At 36.4% G+C, this 22985-nt stretch overlaps 1 long non-coding RNA gene across 1 annotated transcript in view; it reads left to right on the forward strand.

Moving 5' to 3' along the window:
* The first annotated feature begins 17621 nt into the window (after positions 1 to 17621).
* The window catches only part of LOC103101199 (uncharacterized), a 46469-nt gene continuing 41105 nt past the window's right edge, over positions 17622 to 22985 (forward strand). Inside the window, exon 1 of the long non-coding RNA XR_008916705.1 lies at positions 17622 to 17680. This is a non-coding gene — a long non-coding RNA (uncharacterized LOC103101199). The remainder of the gene's footprint in view (positions 17681 to 22985) is intronic.

Consider the following 22985-nt stretch of genomic DNA (forward strand, 5'->3'; position numbering starts at 1 on the left):
GCATACTTTTATATATATATATATATATATATGTACATATACATATATAAATCTTAACAGGGCATAAATATGTACATATATGCATGTGAGTGTGAATGATGACAGCATAAATGGGGCAAGAAACAAAGTCTCTCAGAGAAAGAGAGAAATCATGACAATCGATCCAAGATTCCATATTACACTACCATCTGCTCAGGGGCACTACCACGCAAAATAAATTGGCATATTTGATTAGGCAGAGGAAGAGCTGGTTTCTAGAAGGCAGGTTCTCTAGTCATCCATGGACTTTTAGAGACTGTTTTCCCTTGCTCTCTTATCATGCAAGAACATTTACATCCTAAAAACAAGTACAGATGAATCAATAAAATGCAAAATCCTATAACAAAGACACATCTGCTTTTCAGATTGGGAAAATGCAAATCAAAAACCTATGCTGGCCAATGTCCTAAGCTAAAAGTGCTTTAAAGAAAGGAAATTAAAGAGGGTACTCATCAAAACCTTGGATACAATGACAAAGATGCCCTTTCTCTTCTCTTCTACCAATTTGTATAGACTCTTTTCCTTATGCTCTTCATTCGTAGACTAACTGATTTATTAAGGACTTTCACTTCCTCTAACTGATTATTTCTTTAGCAATTGTTCTCCGTTTGTGGGTCAAAGAATTTAGAGTTCACAAACTCATAATCTCATAAACATGTTAAAGATGTGATTGTGCCAGCAAAAGGAATTTCTTATGAGGAAGAAACTCCCAGTGTCTCACATATGTCCACCAATGTAGGTTTGAACTCATCTATAATTTAGCAAAGAAATTCTAGGAAGTTACCAAAGATATATAAAGATATTAAATGATTTGCCCAGGTTCTCACAACTAGTTAATGTCAGAAACAGAAATAGAAGTCAGATCTCCTGGACTCTAATCCCAGCATTCTATTTATCACACCACATTGATAGGGAGAACATTAGAGTTGGAAAAGACCATAGAGGTATCACCTCAGTACAATTCCCTCTTCCAACACATTAAAAAACCAGGGACTAGATCAGTCAGGTAGCTTGTAAGAGGCCATACATTGAATGAGGTTTTTTATGTCACGCCCACCAATTGGGAGCTATAGTATATAGTGTATTGGACTTGGAATAAAGAAGAGGATTTCAAATCCTTCTTCAGATACTTGCCAAGTAGGAGACCCTGAGCAAATCTTAGCCTCTCTATTAAATTCAGTTTCTTCCTCTTTTAAGTGGCGATGAGACCATCTACCTCAGACTGTTATTGTGAGGACCCAGATAGATAATATATGTAAAACTCCTTGTGAACCTTAACATGCTATATACACTAGCTACTAGCCCCAAGGAGAACCATGGAACAAGCAACAAAACACAAAAGACAACTAGAAAAGGCCAATGATTCGTGCTCTTTGTAAGTCTATGACACTAACAAAATGTTATGTTGTTTGTTTGTTTTTTTAATTTATTTACACACAGTGTTGTTTTATGCAGTCGACAAGCATTTATTATTAAGCGTTTTCCATGTGCTAGGCACTATACTAAGTGCTAGTATACAAAAAAAAAGGCAAAAAATAAAAACTCAGCTCCTTCCTCAAGCAGCTCCCATTTTAACCTGGAGACAACTGTGTATACAAGGCATTTACAACATAATGTCATCACAAAGGAAAGGCACTAAAAGCTGGAGGGACAAGGCCTTCTGCAATAGGTGGGATTTGAGCTGAGTCTTTAAGAAAAATCTGGGAGGCTAGTAAGCAGAGGTGAGGAGACAGACAGACAGACAGACAGACATAGACAGAGAGACAGAGGCAGAGACAAAGAGATAAAAGACAGAGAGACAGATGAACAGAAAGACAGTCAGACAGAAACAGACAGAAAGACAGACAAACAAGACAGAAACAAAGACAGAGACAGTGACAGGGAGAAAAAGGGAAGAGAGAGACAGAGCATTTCAGGCATGACACCAGCCAATGAATAGACAAAGTAGGAAGATGAAGTATGTGGTACAAAGGACAGGAAGTAAGCCAGTGTAGAGGGATCATAGTGTGGGGTCTGGATAAACTGCAAAGAGACTGGAAAACTAAGAAAGGGCCAGGAGATAAAGGGCTTTAAATGACAAGGATCTTATGCTTCATTCTGGAGATGAGGAGCCATTTAGATTAAGTAGGGATAGAGGAAGGGCCTGATGTAGTCAGACTTGTGCTTATGAAAATCACTTTGGAAGTTGAATGGAGGATGTAATAGAGAGGGGAGAAACTAGAGGCAGAGAAATCAATTAGAAAGTTATTGGAAGGGGCAGTTAGACAGCTCTGTGGAAAGAGCCAGGGCTAGAGACGTCAAATCTGGCCTCTGACGCTCCCTAGCTGTAGGACCACAAGTCACTTAACCCCCATTGCCTAGCCCTTACCACTCTTCTGCCTTGGAACCAGGACTCAGTATTGATTCTTAGTTAGAAAGTAAGGTTATTATATCAACATAATTATTATTATGTAGTTATTAATAAAAAATATTAAACTAATAAACTAATTTTATAGTTTAAAAAAAGAAAGTAAGGTTTAAATAAGGACAGCAAGAAAGAAAGCTATTGGAATAATCTGAGCTAGAGGTAATGAGGACCTGTGCTAGGGTGTCAGCTCCTAAAAAGGGTCTGGGTCTGGGTCCAGTCCCTCCCTTGAACAGAACCTAGAAGCATGATACAGTGAAAGTGAGTTTGGAGTCAGACCTGGGTTCAAATTCCATCTCTGTCATTTACCACTTGCATAACCTTGGACAAATCATGACCTTAAACTCTCTGGCCTCAGGTGCTTCATTTATAAAATTAATACACTGGGCCAGATAACCTCTGAGATTAAAAACTATCACATGTCTCAATGTTCTCATTTATAAAATAATGACCTACAAATTGGATAAGATTTCTTCCAACTTTAAACTTATATGTTTCTAGTCTACTCTCTATCATAAGTAATCTCCCTCGGCTATCAAGGACACATATTGTCTGTCATGCAAGCGAATAAGTATTTCAAGATTGATAATGCCTCTAATGCGGCTTTGCAATATATTTGTAGTAGATAAAGTGTTGACTTGGGTCAGGAAAACATGGGTCCAAATCCTACTTTTGACACTTAGTAGCTACGTGACACTGTGACTTAGTCTCTGTGGCCTCATTAAGGGGTTAAGCCCAATACTGTGATCTACTGGAAAGCAAATACAGTTTTTACCTTTTTTTGTATTCCCAATTCTTAGCACAGTGCTGGCACATAGTAGGTGCTTAATAAAGGTTTATTGATTGATTGATCTCTAATATTTCTTCCAGCTCTAAGTCTATGGTTCTGGTTCTATATCATGGCAATAAAAAGCTATTGAAAAAGTGAGGCAAGCTATAAAGAATAAGACAAATTCGTGTATCAAATCAGAAAAATCCATTGCCAAGATGTGTACTATTGAAAGCAGAGGTCAGAAAAATGACTTGATAACCCATTTTTTCTTCATCCTTCATTCTGTCCTCATCCCTCTCTCAACAATGGCTTAATAACTAGGCTCTCAAGATATTATTTATGCATACAAAGAGAAACAATTTTATATTTTTATATTTATATATATTTAATATTTTTATATTAGAGTTTTATTGCAGATGTGTGCATGCACACACACATGGAATAAAACTCTAATGTGTTTAGGATTGAAACGTGCTATATGAATTTAGTTTAAGATATCATTGCATTAATATCCACCCATGGTCCTTTTTCATTGTGGAACATGAAATTGCTTTTTTTGCATTTAATCATTCACCAGAGCTTTTTACTATATATTACCATGTCACAAATATTACCTTTTAAACATTTTGATAGCTTGGCAAATAGGCTGGTATGTTAATGTCCCCTTCTAAGTTTTGTAGCTGTCTTCTCTAATAGTTCATAAACTATTAATAAACAGAACATCAGAAAAAAGGATAACCGCATTTGCAAAGAATTGTGAATGCAGGTGAAATACTATTTTTCAGGCATTTTTAAGTTTGACACATTTAGATCTTATGCCATCCTGAACACTGCCTCCTAAAACGGTGAAGCACAGTGGGCAGGAAACTGTTTTTTTTTTTTGAGAGCTTGGCATAAAATGCAATTAAGTCACATCATCCCAAGAGCATATGTAAATGAAGTAAGAAGGAGGGCAGCCAACAAAGAAAGAAGGGAGGCAGATCTGCTAGCATACCTATCTCTATTCATCATTGATGAAAGTATTTCCAGGGATGCATCAAATCAAAAGATAACAGATTTAGAGTGGGAACTGATCTTACATATCATAGCTCTTTGAATCACCATTTTTGAACCCTAACGCCTTAATCTCCAATATGCAAAATCCAAATGGGAGAGAAATTCTCTAGAGATGGTGATATGTTTCAGATGCTTCTGTTTGCAGATGACATGTTTTGATCAAGTTCCAGAGTACTACGGTGATTGTTTAATTGAATTCATAGCCACTCTGAAAATATTAGCCTAATAATCAGATTTTTAAATGGTGTGTAGGAATTTATCTCCAGGAACCAATAGGGTTAGGGGGTACCCTTCCTCCATAGAATAGGATTTCTAAAGTCAGCTCCATAATCTACATGGGAAGGAAAAATAAAATGGATAAAGAATGCCTATTGTCTGAAGAATGAATCAGTCTACCATCTTGGAAAAAGCATTACAGACAATGAGCTAGGCTTACAAGCCGATAGGAGAAAGGGAATGAGTTGAATACCATTTGAAGAAAGGCCATGGTTTTCTAAATGATTCAGTGTTGATCTCTGATACACAAAGGAAAAATATCCTCTTAATGCCACTATTCTCTTTCTAAAACTATATCATTATGAATCATGGAATACTACAATTTTTAAGGAATCAAAATTATGGAGATCCTGAAAATTCTTGAGATGCATGGTGATCATAAATAATTACTCATAGAATCTATCTACAAATAGTTCCTCCACTTCTTTTCCTCTCATTTCTTTTAACTTCTTTGCAGTTTATATTCTGGTCTCATCATTCAACAAAAACTTCTCTCTCCAATTTGCCAATGATTTCTTAATGATTAGATCTAATGGACTGTTCTCAAACCTTTTCATTTTGGATCTTCCTATAGTTTTTTGGCACCTTCAGTCATCTATTTCCCTATATACTCTCTTTTCTCTAGATTCTTATGGCATCGATTCCTCTTCTTTCTCTTCCAAGTTGATGACTCCTTCACAGTTTCCTTTGCTGATAATATACTATATGATCAAATTGTGTGACCCTTATGCCACTTAAGGGCAAAACACCTATCATAGCTTCCAAGGGTAAGACTATATCATCCACCTTTAGACAGTAAGACATGGATAGAGTATATCATGTTACCAACAGCAATTTATATGTGCAAGAAATAGCATCAAAAATAGATTTGCCTTAAATATGTCATGAAATTAACAATCATCAAAAAAGGAAATATAAGATTTTTTAAATGGTGGCCTAACATATAGTCATGTGATAAAAACAAGGGTACATGGCAACAGGATAGTCTGAATTCTGAATTTGCTCCCAAAAAAAATTTTAAAGGCCTCTTTAGAGCAGGGATTATTAATTTTTTTGTCTTATAAGCACCTTTAGTAGTCTAGAGTAGCCTATGGTCAGGAACCATGAAAGCACTAACTAAATTTGCAATAGGAGCAATATTCTCTTGTTATAGCTCTATAATCCACAAAGGATAAAGTATCAAATGGCTAATGCAGGTCTGTTGTCCAGAAAATGACACTTAGTTGTTTGGGTGGATTATCAAATTGGTCTGCCAATACAGATGCCTTGGGAAGGTATTATAAATAGTCCATGAACTGGGCTTAGAATTGAATAAAGGGGAGAGAATATGCTAGATTGCATTTGGGAAATAATCATCACTCAGTATTTTAAAATAATAGCTAAATTCTAGTTTGAAGTTAGTGAAAATAATGCAACATTTTAATTCTCATCCAAGTTCAAAGATCTTTTGAAATCTATCCATGAACCCCTTCCTTCAATGCCAGGTTAAAAACTTCTGACAAAGAGGAAATCTCCCAGTAAATCTATATAGGATTCATAGATAGGCAGTGTAACAGTTAAGTTCATTTCTCTACTAAAAGTATTATATTTTTAGAGGTTTATTAAAGATTATTAGAAAACAAGGATAAAGAAAATACAAAATAAGAGAGCACGTGCCTAGGGCACATAGCCCATTCACAGCCACTTACATCTTGCCTGCATGTGCTTAGAAGCAGAAGAAGAGAAACATGAAGTAGGCAGAATCAGTTTAAATACAAATTTTGTTCTCAGCCCAGGTGGGGGATCTCAGGTGAGATTATAGGGCATTCTGGGAAATTCCAAGGATTTCTGGGGATTGAAGTCTGGGATTCAAATCTCCATATTTACAGCAGAAAGAGATAAGAAGGCATTGGTGGGGTCCCAGCTATACTAAGAGAAGGGACAGTTATATTGATGAAATTATGAAAATATTGAAGTATTGAAGCATCAAGCTTATTTTACAATTGGGTCTACATGGATCCTTTTAAGATTCTTCAGGTATAGGGATCAAGTAGGGATAGAAAGAGAAGAAATAGTATGTAAAAACTGTAATTATCTTAACTTTCAGGTGAATTATGCATTCCTAAAATGCTTCTTATAGCTCTCTTGTTAATAGGATTAGCTACACAAGATTTGGTCTGGCTTTCATCACATGAACTAGTTACTGGGGAGACTAAATTTAGAAGACTACAGTTTTGTTACTGGCAGACTTTAGCAAAATTACCGTGGGAATTTCTGCAGATGACTTCAAACCAGAGACGTGGTTCTACTAGTAGGAGCTCCCCCCAGAGCTGCCTTGAGAATGTAGTCTATTTTAGAACTTCTAAGGGAATATGTTTCCAGGGATCAGATGACCATATATGACAGGTGGGATTCAAGATGAAATATGTTAATTATATAGATATCAGGAGTGGGTTATGAGGAACATGGATATTTTAGGTTATTTAATATTGATAGTTGTTGTTATATTACTTTGGCTTTAATATTTCATAATGTTTGTCTGAAAAAGAATTCCTTTTATTTATATTCTGTGATCAGGGTCATTCCTCCTTCAACTTTAGAGCAATTGAAAATCTTTTGTTTATATTACCCTCACCTGATGAAAACTTGACTTATAAAGTAATAATCTTACTTTTTTTACTTTCCTCAAGTAAAAACCAAAGAGAATTCTAACCTTCCTAAAATGAGTTAGTTATTCCCTTAGGTAACCATATAAGGGAGGATTTCTCTGACCCTAGTTTTCTTGGTTACCCTGGTGATATGTAGATCTCCTCCTTCAGTCAATTCATTGCAAACTCTAATTGGAATTTTTTTTGTTTGTTTTTAAAACATTATTTTATTTGGTCATTTTCATACATTGTTCATTGGAAACAGATCATTTTCTTTCCTCCCCCCCAATACCCCCTTCCCCCCTCCCCACCCCACTCCTGCCATCCCTTCCCTGTGTCCTTGCTCTGAACCCATTTCCTTGTTGTTGGTATTTGCATTAGGGCGCTCATTTAGCTTCTCTCCTCGATCATATCACCTCAACCTCTGTAGTCAAGCAGTTGCTTTTCCTCAGTGTTTTTACTCCCTCAGTTTGTCCTCTGCTTGAGGATAGGTTTTTTTTGTTTGTTTGTTTTTTGTTTTCTTGTAGATCACTGCAAGTTGATCAGGGACATTGAAAAGCCATTACTGGAGAAGTCCATTACGTTCCCTTGTACCACAGTGCATCAGTCTCTGTGTACAATGTTCTCCTGGTTCTGCTCCTCTCACTCTGCATCACTTCCTGGAGTTTGTTCCAGTCTTCATGGAATTCCTCCACTTTATTATTCCTTTTAGCACAATAGTATTCCATCACCAACATATACCACAATTTGTTCAGCCATTCTCCAATTGAAGGGCATTCCCTCATTTTCCAATTTTTGGCCACCACAAAAAGCGCAGCTATAAATATTCTTGTACAAGTCTTTTTCCTTATTATCTCTTTGGGGTACAAACCCAGAAGTGCTATGGCTAGATCAAAGGGCAGACAGACTTCTAGCACCCTTTGGGCATAGTTCCAAATTGCCCTCCAGAACGGTTGGATCAATTCACAACTCCACCAGCAATGCATTAATGTCCCCACTTTGCCACACCCCCTCCAGCATTCATTGCTTTCCATAGCTGTCATGTTAGCCAATCTGCTAGGGGTGAGGTGATACCTCAGAGTTGTTTTGATTTGCATCTCTCTGATTATAAGAGATCTAGAACACTTTTTCATGTGCTTATTAATAATCTTGATTTCTTTAACTGAAAATTGCCTATTCATGTCCCTTGCCTATTTTTCAATTGGAGAATGGCTTGATTTTTTGTACAACTGGTTTAGCTCTTTATAGATTTGAGTAATTAGACCTTTGTCAGAGGTTTTTGTTATAAAGATTGTTTACCAATTTGTTGCTTTCCTTCTAATTTTAGTTACATTGGTTTTGTTTGTACAAAAACTTTTTAATTTGATGTAGTCAAAATTATTTATTTTACATTTTGTGAAACTTTCTAAGTCTTGCTTGGTTTTAAAATCTTTCCCTTCCTAAAGGTCTGACATGTATATTATTCTGTGTTCACCTAATTTACTTATAGTTTCCTTCTTTATATTCAAGTCATTCGCCCATTCTGAGTTTATCTTGGTGTAGGGTGTGAGATGTTGATCCAAAACTAATCTCTCCCACACTGTCTTCCAATTTTCCCAGTAATTTTTATCAAATAATGGGTTTTTGTCCCAAAAGCTGGGGTCTTTGGGTTTGTCAAAGACTGTCTTACTGAGGTCATTTACCCCAAGTCTATTCCACTGATCCTCCTTTCTTTCTCTTAGCCAGTACCAAATTGTTTTGATAACCGCTGCTTTGTAATATAGTTTGAGATCTGAGACTGCAAGGCCACCTTCCTTTGTATTTTTTTTTCATTATTTCCCTGGATATCCTTGATTCTTTATTCTTCCAAATGAACTTTGTTATGGTTTTCTCTAATTCAGTAAAATAGTTTTTTGGTACTTTAATGGGTATGGAACTAAATAGATATATAAGTTTGGGTAGGATGGTCATTTTTATTATGTTAGCTTGTCCCACCCATGAGCAAGCAATGTTTTTCCAATTGTTTAGATCTAGTTTTAATTGTGTGGAGAGTGTTTTGTAGTTGTGTTCATATAGTTCCTGTGTTTGTCTCAGCAGATAGATTCCTAAGTATTTTATATTGTATTGGGTGACTTTAAATTGAATTCCTCTTTCTAATTCTTGATACTGAACTGGGTTGGAGATATATAGAAATGCTGATGACTTATGTGGGTTTATTTTGTATCCTGCAACTTTGCTAAAGTTGTTGATTATTTCAATTAGCTTTTTGGTTGATTCCCTAGGATTCTTTAAGTACATCACCATATCATCCGCAAAGAGCGATGACTTGGTCTCCTCCTTGCCTATTTTAATGCCTTCAATTTCTTTTTCTTCTCTAATTGCTACTGCTAGTGTTTCTAGTACAATGTTAAATAGCAGAGGTGATAATGGGCATCCTTGTTTCACTCCTGATCTTATTGGGAAGGCTTTGAGTTTTTCCCCATTGCAGATGATGTTTGCTGATGGTTTTAGGTATATACTTATTTTTAGGAAAGGCCCTTCTATTCCTATACTTTCTAGAGTTTTCAATAGGAATGGGTGTTATATTTTGTCAAAGGCTTTTTCTGCATCTATTGAGATAATCATGTGGTTCTTGCTAGTTTGCTTGTTGATGTGGTCAATTATGTGGATGGTTTTCCTAATATTGAACCATCCTTGCATTCCTGGTATGAATCCTACCTGATCGTAGTGGATCACCCTTGTGATGACTTGCTGGAGTCTTTTTGCTAGTATCCTATTTAAGATTTTTGCATCTATATTCATTAGGGAGATTGGCCTATAGTTTTCTTTCTCTGTTTTTAACCCGCCTGGCTTTGGGATCAGTACTATATTTGTGTCGTAAAAAGAATTTGGTAGAACCCCTTCTTGGCTTATTCTGCCAAATAGTTTGTATAGTATTGGGGTTAGCTGTTCTTTGAATGTTTGATAGAATTCATTTGTTAATACGTCAGGACCTGGGGATTTTTTCTTAGAGAGTTCTTTGATGGCTTGTTCAATTTCTTTTTCTGATATGGGGTTGTTTAGGTAATTTATTTCTTCTTCTTTTAGTCTAGACAATTTATATTTTTGTAAGTATTTATCCATATCACTTAGATTGCCATATTTTTGCCATATAATTGGGCATAGTAGTTTTTAATGATTGCCTTGATTTCCTCTTCATTAGAGGTGAGGTCTCCCTTTTCATCTTGGATACTGTCAATTTGGTTTTTTCTTTCCTTTTTTTAATTAGACTGACTAGAATTTTGTCAATTTTATTTGTTTTTTCAAAGGACCAGCTTCTAGTCTTATTTATTAAATCAATAGTTCTTTGACTTTCAATTTTATTAATTTCTCCTTTGATTTTTAGGATCTCTAATTTAGTCTTCATCTGAGGGTTTTTAATTTGTTCATTTTCTAGTTTTTTAATTTGCATGCCCAATTCATTGACCTCTGCCCTTCTTAATTTGTTTATATATGAACTCAAGGATATAAATATCCCGCTGAGTACTGCTTTGGCTGCATCCCATAGGTTTTGAAAGGATGTCTCACCATTGTCATTTTCTTCAATGAAGTCTATTAATTGTTTCTACGATTTGTTCTTTAACTAGCTGGTTTTGGAGAATCATATTGTTTAATTTCCAATTAATTTTTGATTTACCACTCCATGGACCCTTACTAATTATTTATTTTTATTGCATTGTGGTCTGAGAATGTTGCATTTATTATTTCTGCCCTTTTGCACTTGTTTGCAATGATTTTGTGCCCTAGTACATGGTCAATTTTTGTGAATGTACCATGTACTGCTGAAAAGAAGGTGTATTCCTTTTTGTCCCTTTTTATTTTTCTCCATATGTCTACTAACTCTAATTTTTCTAAGATTTCATTTGCTTCTCTCACCTCTTTCTTATTTATTTTTTTATTTGATTTATCTAGTTCGGATAGGAGAAGGTTCAAATCTCCCACTAGTATAGTTTTTCTATCTATTTCATCCTTGAGCTCCTCTAGTTTCTCCTTTAAAAATTTGGATGCTAAGCCATTTGGTGCATACATGTTGAGTACAGATATTTCCTCGTTGTCTATACTGCCTTTTATCAGGATGTAATTACCTTCCCTATCTCTTTTAACTAGATTTATTTTTACTTTGGCTTTGTCAGACATCATGATTGTGACTCCTGCCTTCTTTTTGTCAGTTGATGCCCAATAGATTTGGCTCCACCCTCTTACTTTCACCCTATGTGTATCTACCTTTCTCATATGTGTTTCTTGTAGACAGCATATAGTAGGGTTTTGGACTCTAATCCACTCTGCTATTCGCTTGCATTTTATGGGTGAGTTCATTCCATTCACATTCAGAGTTATGATTACTAGCTGTGTATTTCCCAGCATTTTGAATTCTACTCCTGGTCCTGGCTTTTCTTCTTTCACTATTTCCTTCTATACCAATGTTTGTTTTTAATCAGTCCCCCAACCCTTATTTTACTTCCTTTTCTACCCACCTCCCTTTTTGTTCCCCCTTATTTTCCCTGTAGTCTTTCTAAATCTACCCCCTCAACCTCTCCCTCCCTTAGACTGCTTCCCTCCCCACCAGTCCATTTGTTACCCTTCTACTCCCCTATAATGTGCAAATCTATTCTCTGCCCCAATGGTTTGGATTGTTCTTCCCTCTTTGGGTCAATTTCAATGCACGTAAGAGTTGAGTATTTCCTATCTCCAACCTCTTTACCCTTCCAGTGTATTGATGTTCTCCCCCCCCTCCCACCATGAGCTTCTTTGTGACATATAAATTTATCCCCATTTTTTTATTTCCCCATTTCTTTTAGTATTAACCTCTTTTTTTAGCTCTAGTTGTATATACATATATTCATATATATGTATTTATGCATGCATATATCTATATACATATTTATGTCTTGTCCTTTCATCCTATACTGTTTGTCACTGTTCCCTCTAAGTGTAATTATCCTAGCTGCCCAGGTGATAACAACAGTTTTTAAGAGTTACCAATGACCTCTTTTCTTATAGAGATACATATCATTTTAACTTATTGAGTCTCTTAAATTTTTTTTTGTTTTTCTTTTTCTTTTTTCCCCTCTTTTTTAATTACCTTTTGATGATTCACTTGAGTTCTGTGGTTGGACATCAAATTTTCTGTTCAGGTCTGGTCTTTTATTTATGAATGCTTGGAACTCTTCTGTTGTGTTGAATGACCATACATTCCCCTGTAAGAATATAGTCAGTTTTGATGGGTATTTTATTCTTGGTTGTAGACCTAGTTCCCTTGCTTTCCAGAATATCATATTCCATGCCTTTCAGTCCTTCAGTGTGGATGCAGCCAGATCCTTGTTAACCTCACCATGTTTCCATGGTATCTGAATGGCTTCTTCTTGGCAGCTTGTAATATCTTTTCTTTCATCTGATTTGTTTTTGAATTTGGCTATAACATTTCTTGGCATTGTCAGTTGGGGATTAAATACAGGGAGTGATCTGCGGATTCTTTCAATCTCCACTTTCCCCTTTTGTTCTAGGATCTTGGGACAGTTTTCCTGGATAATTTCCTCTAGTATTATGTCTAGGCTTTTTCTTTTGTCATGGTCTTCTGGTAGTCCAATTATTCTTAAATTGTCTCTTCTTGAACGATTTTCTAAATCATCTGTTTTGTGAATGAGATTCTTCACATTTTCCTCAATTTTTTCATTCTTTTTGTTTTGTTTTATAGTGTCCTGCTGCCTTGTGAGGTCACTTGATTCTAGTTGTTTTATTCTGGTTCTTAAAGATTGGATTTCATCTCTGGCTCTTTGGTCATCCTTTTCCTTCTGGTCTGATTTTCTTTGAAGATCATCTTTCATCCTCTTTACTTCATCTTTCATCTCCTTTGCCTCATCTTTCATCTCCTTTGCCTCATTTTCCAGCTGGTTGATTTTGGCTTTCAAGACACTATTTTCTCGTTTTAGTTCAAGTGCCTCTATTTCCAGATGACTTATCTTAGTTTTTAAGTTCTTTTCCCAATTGTCTTCAGCCTCTCTTAGTTGTGTTTTGAGTTCTTCCACAGCCTGTATCCAATTTGCTGGGATTTCTGGTTTATCGTTTGCTGATCTCTCCCCCTCTGTTCCATTTGCTGAGTAATAGCTGTCTTGTAGTTTCTTTCTTCTTTTTCTGTTGTTTGCTCAAATTCACCCCTTCTTTACTCCCTGTATTTGTCTATGCTCTTGTTCCTCTCATTTTTTGTTGTTTTTTTAGGGACTTCTATCAGTCTCCCCTCTTGGAGCTTTAACAGAAGATCTCTTGGTGTAGTCTCTAGGGGAGGGTTGTTGGGGGTTTGAGCTTCCCTGTCCTCTGGAGGCTTTTGATTGGCTTAAAGTCCATTAGTCAATGAGGATGGGTGGGGAGCCTGGGCTTCCCTGTGTTCTGGAAACTTTTGATGGGATTAAGTTCAGCTTGGTTGGGCTGGGTTTACTCTGAGTTTTAAACTTCCTGGACTGCTGGAGCAAATATGGAGGATCTCCAAAGCTCTGGCCAGGCTGCCAGGTCTATGCTCATTCTAGGCTGCCATCTTGACTCCACCTCTAGGTTTCTGTTTTTTCAGAAGACCCTGCTCTCTAAGGGGGGAGGGGTCATGGCCTCCCTGGGCTCTGAGGGCTCCTGATGGGATTAGGTTCAGCTGGTTTGGATAGAATGAGACCTGAAGCAAAAAACCTCCTCCTCCACAATCTGTGTTGAATTCCAGGAGACTGACCCAGGTTGCTTTCAAGGTAAGCCCTTCAGAGTAAGCCCTTTGCTGGCCCTGAGGTTTCTGTTCTTTCAGAAGCTCTGAGGGCTCCTGATGGGATTAAGTTCAGCTGATGTGGGCCGAATGATCCCCTGAACCAAAACCAAAAAAAAAAAAAAAACCTCCTCCTCTACAGTCTGTGTTGAATGCCTGAAGACTGGCCCAGGTTACTTTCAAGGTAAGCTCTTCAGAGAAACCCCTTTGCCGGCCCTGAGGTTTCTGTCCTTTCAGTAGCTCTGAGGGCTCCTGATGGGATTGGGTTCAGCTGGTGCCCTAAAGCTGGAATGTCCCTTGAGACTCAGATGGAAGGACCCAGCCAGGGGGCTACAGGCTTCCCCCTTCTCTCTATGTTTCCCTGCCATCTGTGTTGGGTGCCCCGGAGACTGGCTCAGGTTGCTTTCAAGGTGAGTCCTTCAGAATAGCCAGCCCTGAGGCCCTTTTGCCGGCCCTGAGGTTTCCGCTGCTACCGTGGGCTCAGCACTCTGGGTTGGGGGGATGGGTCCTAGGACCTTCCTTCTGCCTACCCCTTAGATCCGAGTGATCTAGAGTTCTGGCTTTTGGGGGACCGTACCTTTTGATCCAGGTCCAGGAGGAGGGTTCCCCAGGTCTGTCCTGTTGTTCAGCTTGAATTTCGGTATCCTAGGAGCACTCAGTTTGCGATCAGTAAGGAAGGGTTTCTAAGGTCTGAACTTTCACTGCTTCTAAGCCGCCATCTTGACCGGAAGTCTCTAATTGGAATTTAATCTGTAATGTGACTTACTTTCCCCATATAATCTGTTTAACAAGATGTGTCTACTTAAGGGATGTATAAGATTTTGAATCTGCATAACTAAGTTTTTTTTAACTCTTAAGACATTGAAGAAAACAGGAGAATGATTGGGGTAGTGATGGGGGGTTGTTTTGTTTTGTGATGCTCATGACCACAGTGCACTTGTCTCAGACTGCAAGTTTAAGCCCTTGATTTTTGGCTCAGAAGACTTAGTCTATTTGATGTCTCTGTCTTTAAGACATTGGAAAAAGTTTTCTGGCCCCTACTCCACCTTGAAGTAATTCTATAAAGTTCTAGATGAGATAAATATTGAAAAGGAAGCCATTGATTTGGTTGTTTTAATGAAATCCCTTTGAAATCATAATCAAACTTTTTACTTTATGCTTCCCTAGTATGAGAAGGTTGGGCTTTAAATGCAAAATAGAGAATTGTGGATTATTATATGTCATTTATTAATATTATGTGAATCTAACATTTGGAGGTTGTTTGAACCCAGAATGTCTCTGTGACCTCAGTAACTTTTCAGGATTCCGGAGATGACACCAATGAATTTTGGGTGCCCCCAGATGTTAGGATCCACCCAAAACATTCTTGGCTTGGGTGTTTCCAAGGTTGTATTTTATCCCTTGTGTTTAGCTTCACCCAAATTTTATTAAATGTTTATATTTACTGATATCCATCTCAATATACCTTGCTTTCAAGTGGCCCTCTTAGCAAAATTGTTTAACTATGTATGGAGCATTCATGTGCATTGAGTACAAGGTAAATTAGAAGCAATTTTAGGAAGAAGGCACTAGCAGTATGTGTCAGTTTGGGGGGGGAAGGAAAAGGTCAGGAAAGACATCTTATTGAAGGTAGGATTGAGTTGTCATGGAGGAAACTAGGGAATCCAAGAGAAAGAAGAGAGGAGATGTAGCTTTGTGGGGATGGTTGGTGGCAGCCAGAGAAATGGCAAAGATTTAGGAGATGGTGTTTCATGTATAAGGAACAGCAGGGAGGCTAGTTTTACTGGATCATAGAGGATGTAGAGGGAAGCAATATGTAAAAAGCTAGAAAGATAAGAAGCACCATGGTTGTAAAGGGTTTTAAAATCCAAACAGGCCTTTATATATATGACTGCACACTGATACAGTAGTGCCTGACACATAGTAGGTGCCTTATTCCTGGAGTTAATGGGGAGCCACTGACCTAAAGAAGTAATATGGTCATTCTTGTACTTTGGGAATACTTTGGCAACTGAATGAAGAATGAACTAGAGTGGAAAGAGACATGAAACGCCTGGAAAGCAATTACAAAAGTCTAGATATGAAGTGATAATGGACTACTACACTAGGGTGAGATAATGGAGATAATAAGAAGGGAAAAGGTGTATTAGAGGGGTTGTGAAGGTAGAAATCATAACTTGGCAACAGTTTGGACGTGAGGAGTCAGTGTGAGTGAGGAATCAAAGGTGACTCCTATTCTGGGAACCTAGGCGACTAAGTCTCTGAAAGTCTGGTTTCTTAGAGGATAAAGTATCAGAGGCCATAGGGTAGTTTCATTCTAATAAGTCTGTATTTCCATATTTTAAGTTTGTATTAATTGTTTGTATCATTTCTTTTTTCATGGGGTTTTCATTGTTGTCTGATCTATTATTCTTAGGTTGAGCTAGATGTCATGAAACCAGGTATCTAGATTTAATGTCTCTCTAAACTATAATATTCAATGATTCAAGGCTGGCCTAGAGAAATAAAAAACAAAGGAGATACATAACTGTCTTCAAATATTTGAAAATCTGTGACATAGAATGAGGAAAATGCTGGCACTATGTTGCTCCAAGTGACAAAACCAAGATAAATAAGAAGTTATAGGAAAGCAGACTTTGGTTGAAATCAATTCAACAAGCATTTATTAAAGCTTTGCTATTTTTATCTGCTTTTGAATATCAGGAATAATGTTCCCATATCTAGAGCTAACAATCAAATGGACTATCTTAGAAGGTAATGAGATCTTTAGGAGGTAATGCAGTTTCTCTGAGCTCCTATATCAAGTGAGAAGGATTGACCAGATGATATAGAAGATCTCTTTTAGTTTTTAACTTATGATCTTATTTTTATCATTATTGCAAGTATTCAAGCAAAGGATAGATATTCTTATGTCAAGTCAGCAAATAACTAATTGCTTATTAAATGCCTACTAGGTTCCAGATACTGTGCTAAGCATTGGGGATACAAAGATAGGTTAATAAAAAAGGCAGTCCTTGCTCTCAAAGAGTTCATAGTCTAATGGGGAGATAACATACAAATACTATATGCAAACAAGCTATATAAAGGATAAATTGGGGATAATCAATAGAAGAAAGGCACTAAAATTAAGGAAGAGAGGGAAAAGTCTCTTATAGTGGGTAGAATTTTAACTGGGACTTGAAAAAAGCCAGGAAGTAGAGATATGGATGGAGAGCATTCTAAGAATGAAGGACAGCCAGTGGAAATGCCTGGAGTGGAGAGATGGAGAATATTATATGTGGAAGATCATGGAGGCCAGGGTCTCATAACCAGAGTTCATGGTGGGAAGAGAGAAAGAGATTTATGTGTTAGAAAACTAGAAAGGCAAGGGAGTGTGGGGAAGATTATGAAAAGCTTTAAAAACCAAACATTTTACATTTGATCCTTAGGGGTGATAGGGGGCCAGTAGCTTGTTATGAGGGAGGGGGGAATTGGCATGGTCAGAATTACATTTTTAAAAAGATCACTTTAACTGATATGAGTTGAAAATGGATTGAGATGGGTAGAAACTTGTGGTAGGAAGACCAACTGGTAGGGTATAGCAATGATCCAGGTGTGAGGCTTAAAAGCCTATTCCAAGGGAGGGGATGGCTGTCAAAGGAGACAATACATATATGAGAGGTATGACAAAGATAAAATGCCAGGCACTTACAAAAGATTGGACATGGAGGCAGGGGAGATACTTAAGAGTGGAAGATGATACCTAGACTGTAAGTCTGGGAAACCATAAAGATTAATGTGACTTCAACAGTTATGAAGGCTAGAAAGGTGGAGAATTTGGGGGGAAGATGATTATTTCAATTTTGGCCCAGTTGAGTTTAGGATGTCTACAAAGCATCCAGTTTCAGATGTCCCAGAGGCAATTAGAAATGTGAGACTGGAAGTCAGCAGAAAAATTAGGGCCAGAGAAGCAGATCTGCAATAGCAAAGAGATGACAGTTTAACTGAGGGGAGATGAGATCACTAAGTGAAATAAATTAGAGGAAGATTAGAAGAAGGCTAGGATCGAGTCCTGTGGAACACCTAAGATTATCAGGCATTGCCTGAATGAAGAGCCAGCAATGGAAACTGTGAAGAAGTCAGATGGATTTAGAAGAATCTCAAGAGAGTGATATAAAAATAGAGAGGGAAAAAAGTGGATCTAGGACAAAAGGGTGATTGGTAGTATCAAAGACTGCAGAAAGGTCAAGAAAGATGAGGATTGAGAACAGGCCACTAAATTTGGCAATTAGGAGATCATTAATTAGTCACTTCGCAGAGAACAATTTCAGTTGGAAGCCAGGCTATAGAGTTGAGAAGAAAGGAAAAGAAATAGAGGCACATATTTTAGATGCCCTCCTCAAGGAGTTTAGCCACAAAAAGTAGTGGAGATATAGGATAATAGTTATATGGAATGGATGAAAAAGTGAGGGATTTTTGAGAATGGAGATGTTGGCATATTTGTAGGCAATAAGGAAGCAACAGGTAGACAGGGAGAGATTGAAGATAAATGAAATAGTGGGGATATTAATGGGGGCAATTTATAGTCAGGTATTCCTCCACTGCTTGAGAAGTTAGATTAGATAATAATAGTTCACATTCAGTTATAAAAAGCAAAACTCCTGCAAAAAGTAGTTTTAAGTTCCTTTCACAAATAATTGTGAGAAAATTCACTTAATTAAATGAACAAATCAAATACACACATGGGGACAATGAGACAAATTTAAAATGGTTTTTGGGAGGGGCTGTGTGAGGTAAATGAAGTACTTACAAGTATATTTTCTTTAAAAGCATTTTCCTCCCCATAAAATATAACCTCTTTTCCCTCCAGTCTCCAAAATGTATTTATTGCCATATTTTTCTCATTTGGGTATTTATACCAAACATAGCAATCAAAATATCAGGTTCTATTTTGTGCAACTATCCTAATATAAAAAGTAATGATATATAAATGATTTGCAGCATTAACATAATTATGTGCCTCTTTGGCCAAAGCCAAACATTCTTAAAAAAATAATAGAATCTTTGGTGAGAGCTTTCACTTTAAAAATCATTCATTGACCTAAGTGACAAAAATAATTTGGCTACAATTTTCCTTTCAAAGAGAAAATTAGCTCTGAAGCCAGGATACTACTATAAGAAGTACTTACACAAGAAGAATATATAAGCTTATATAAGAAAAAGAATATAAAAGCTTAGAGTAGACAATGGAGTCGACAATGCATGCAGTAGAACATATTGGATGTTTCATTTTTCTGCATTTGTTTTTGAGGAGCCTGTTTTTGACCTGATCATGTCCAAAGATAAGAGTACTATGCGTTCTGAAGAGAAAATTGGTCAATGATGAGGTTAAGACTAGTTGCGATAACACAATTTTCAATAGGAAGATTGTCAAGAAAGCTGATTAAATTAATTCCATTTATATTTACTCCATTTCTCTTCCCTATCGATGGCCATTGCTCTCCTATGTTTGCTGTATTTCTCCCATTAAAACATAAGTCCCTTGTGGGCAGTGTTTTGCTTTTGTACCTGAATTTCACATAGGGCTCAACACCCACTAAGTGGGCTTAATAAATATTTTATTATTCTACTATCTTTTAATTTTTCAATTTTATTGCTTTTGGTAGTACTTTTTAGGTTTTTTTTTTTTTAACACAAAAGGTATTCCTCAAAATATCCTTCACCCACATGGAATAATCCCTTGAAGAAAAATATTTAGGCAAAACAAATCAACTAAATGATCACAATGTACACTATTCTGCACCCTTCAGTCTCTTCCTTTCAACTTAAGAAGAGGAATGTGAGCTCCTAAAGACCTAGTTTAATTTTAAAATCATCTGAATTTTGATTCATCTTATTGTTTTTATTATAGTTACTTGATAAACTTTTCACACTGTATTCTTCACATGCTTTATTCACTCTATAGCAGTTCATATTAGTTTCCTTATGTTTCTCAGAATTCTTCATATTCATAATTTCTTCTGGGGTAATAATACTCCTTTTTTTTGTATTCTACCATTTGTTCATGTTTCCCAATCTAGGAGTACACCCTTTGTTTCTGTTTTTTCCTCCAACAATAAGGAGTACTACCTATGAATATTTTGTTATTTGTATATACATATCTAAACTCTTTGTGAACTGAACTTGTTGGAAGTCAATTTTGTATTTTCTGGGCTAACTATAGAATGGTGGTAGAAAAATATTTTTAATATTTGATTTTTAAAATATTTATTTGCAAGAATAGATTATAATAATTATAGAATATAATTGATGTGAAAAAAATGTCAGCATAGCAAGGAACTCCAATGAAGATTAACTATTATTCAATGTATAATATGGTTTTTATTTTTTCCCTCCTGTGTTATAAAATTTTTTGACAAAAGAATTTTTGGTACAGAGAAAAGATTAGGAAATCCATAAACCTAAAGAGTAGACCTAGGATAAGTTTAAGAATTAAAATTAGGTTTGATTCAATATTAGTTACAAAAGTGAGATTGTGGTCACTGTTTATAAAATATTAGCCTTTAAGTCAGAAATGACTGTTAGCACCTTTTATTAATTTATTAATTATGATATAATTAAATATAATATAATATAATAAATTAATTTATTAATGAGGTAGAGATATTGAAAGTGGGAAATGTAAGAAGGAGACAGAGCCTTTTCTAGTCTAATTGCCTAAGTGCTAATCCAGTGAAGTCTGGCTCACCCCTAGCAAGGACACTCTCAAGTCCCAATCTCCATGTGGAAGTCCCCGTAGTGTCTTTAGCCAGAAATCCACCAATGCAAGCCTCTTCCTTCAGCCCAAGTTACTCTCCCAGAAAGTCTCTCCAGTGTAGAAAGCTCCAGTTAAAGATGAGTCTAGGGAAAAGTGACTGCCTCCAGCTCACCAATGCAGTGTGAGGGAATGAATGCCTGGACTGGCCTTTTTAAAGCAGTTTAAAGCAGTTTGACATCACTTCCTGTCACTCCCCCATTTCATGGGAACCAATCACAGCCTTCCCAATTTGCCTAGCACTGCCTGTGGGGTAGGGGTAGTGCTTGGAGGTATGAGCTAGTAAGTGACTTATGAGCTCTCTTACTTAATGGTTAGCTAGGTGCTAAATAGGAGTTCTTTATGTTCTTGATTTGATTAAAGATTGCTGATTGATTCCATTAAAATAAACTAAGAGACTCTAATTCTGTCTTTACAATCCTATTGGAAGACAAGCATGTTGAAATCTCCCAGATTTGCATGCCTAGTCTCCCCAATGAATCATTTCACATAACTAGCATATATCTCTAAAGATCTTCTAGCTAAAGGTGCATACAATATTGCACTTTCTAAAAGGACATTATAATAGTTGGAGATAAGAGGGAACTAAGAGATAGAGAGTAAAACCAAAGATTGGTAGATCAATTGACAAAAAGCTTTGGCATAAGAGTTTACATTCAAAATAAATGTGTTCAACCCCCTTTAGTTCAATTAATTATATCCAAAGTTCATTCTGGATCTTCGATGTAGTGCATGGTTTCTGTAGGCTTCTTTATGGCACTTTCTCCCAAAAGTTCACTTTCTTGATTTGAGGAGTTAACAAGCTTCTTTTCCTGAAATTTCTTTCAAAAAATTTTAATTCTTAGATTTTGCAAAAATTATACATAAGCAAATAGAATAAAGACAATGACCAAGGATAATGTAGAAGTCAATGATCACTAAATCAGATAGCAGGATCAAGAAAAGTCTCATATAGGTGGTATTACCTGAGCCATAAAGATAGCTAGGGATTTTAAGAGATGGAAATGAGAAAGGTGTGTCAAGGGACAGAGCCTAGAAATGGATTGTAAACCAGGTAACGACAATTACATTCCTTTAGCTCTTTATAGCTTACAAAGTGTTTTGCTCATAGTAATCTTGTGAGATACAAATGAAGCAACTGATGTTCTGAGTGTCAAGTGATGTTATATATGTTATATTGATATATTTGTTATATTGAGCCAGAACTCAAATTCAAACCCCTAATCCCAAATTCACTGCTCTTCCTATTCTCTCTCAGAACAGCTAATGTCATGAACGCAGTCACTTTCTCCCAAATGCCATTTAGGAACCTCAGGTTGTGAATATGAAAATTCACCTGGATATTCATTTTCTCTCAGTATTTCCTAAATTAAAATTGTAAAAAAGGACTAGTCAATGGAGTTTTAAAATTTAATTTAATTTTTCTACAATAGTATATGTTGATATAGTTTTAATAGTCATTTTCTAAAATTTTACGATCCATATTCTTTTCATCCTTCCCACTCCTGCCCCTTCCCCAAGACAGAAGGGAATATGATATAGATTTACACAGGTATTATCATACAATAAATATTTCAATGTTTGTTATATGGTGAAAGGCACATCACTTAAGACTAGAGAAAAATTTGTGGAGGAAAGAAAGCAAAGAATGGTATGCTTCAATTTGCATCATCTCTCTCAGTTCCTTCTATGGCAATAAATAGCCTTTTTCCTCACTAGTTCCTGGGAGCCCTGAATCCTTGCATTATTTATTGCAATCGATCAGTGTACATCATTGTTTTTACTGTGTACAGTGTTCTCCTGGTTCTGCTCACTTCACTTTGCATCATTTCATGTAAGTCTTTCCAGTTTTTTTTTTTTTTTTGTGAAATCATTAAGTTTTGAGCTTGTCTGAGGAGCTATATGTAATGTTGAATCTAAAATGTAAGAGGCATAAAAGTTGGGCTTTGTTTTATTCATTTGTTCATTATTTTGGAGGGCTGAGTGGCAATGTATTATTTACCTGTGCCAATCCACTTGGGGAACAAAGACTCCCTGCATGTATATACCCTATCTTTTATCTCTAAATCCTACACAAACTAGCTAACATGTTTCTGATCTATAATAACAGTTATTAAGTACCTACAAAAGCCTATAATGTACACAAAGATCAATCAACTATACAAATACATATAGACTTAATTACAAGTGTACACACTGCTAGTAATATATATAGACAACAGTGAACATTTGAATGGGCTGCTTAAATTCCTTATAATCCT

Source organism: Monodelphis domestica, chromosome 2 (genome assembly GCF_027887165.1).
Source record: "Monodelphis domestica isolate mMonDom1 chromosome 2, mMonDom1.pri, whole genome shotgun sequence".
NCBI lineage: Eukaryota > Metazoa > Chordata > Mammalia > Didelphimorphia > Didelphidae > Monodelphis > Monodelphis domestica.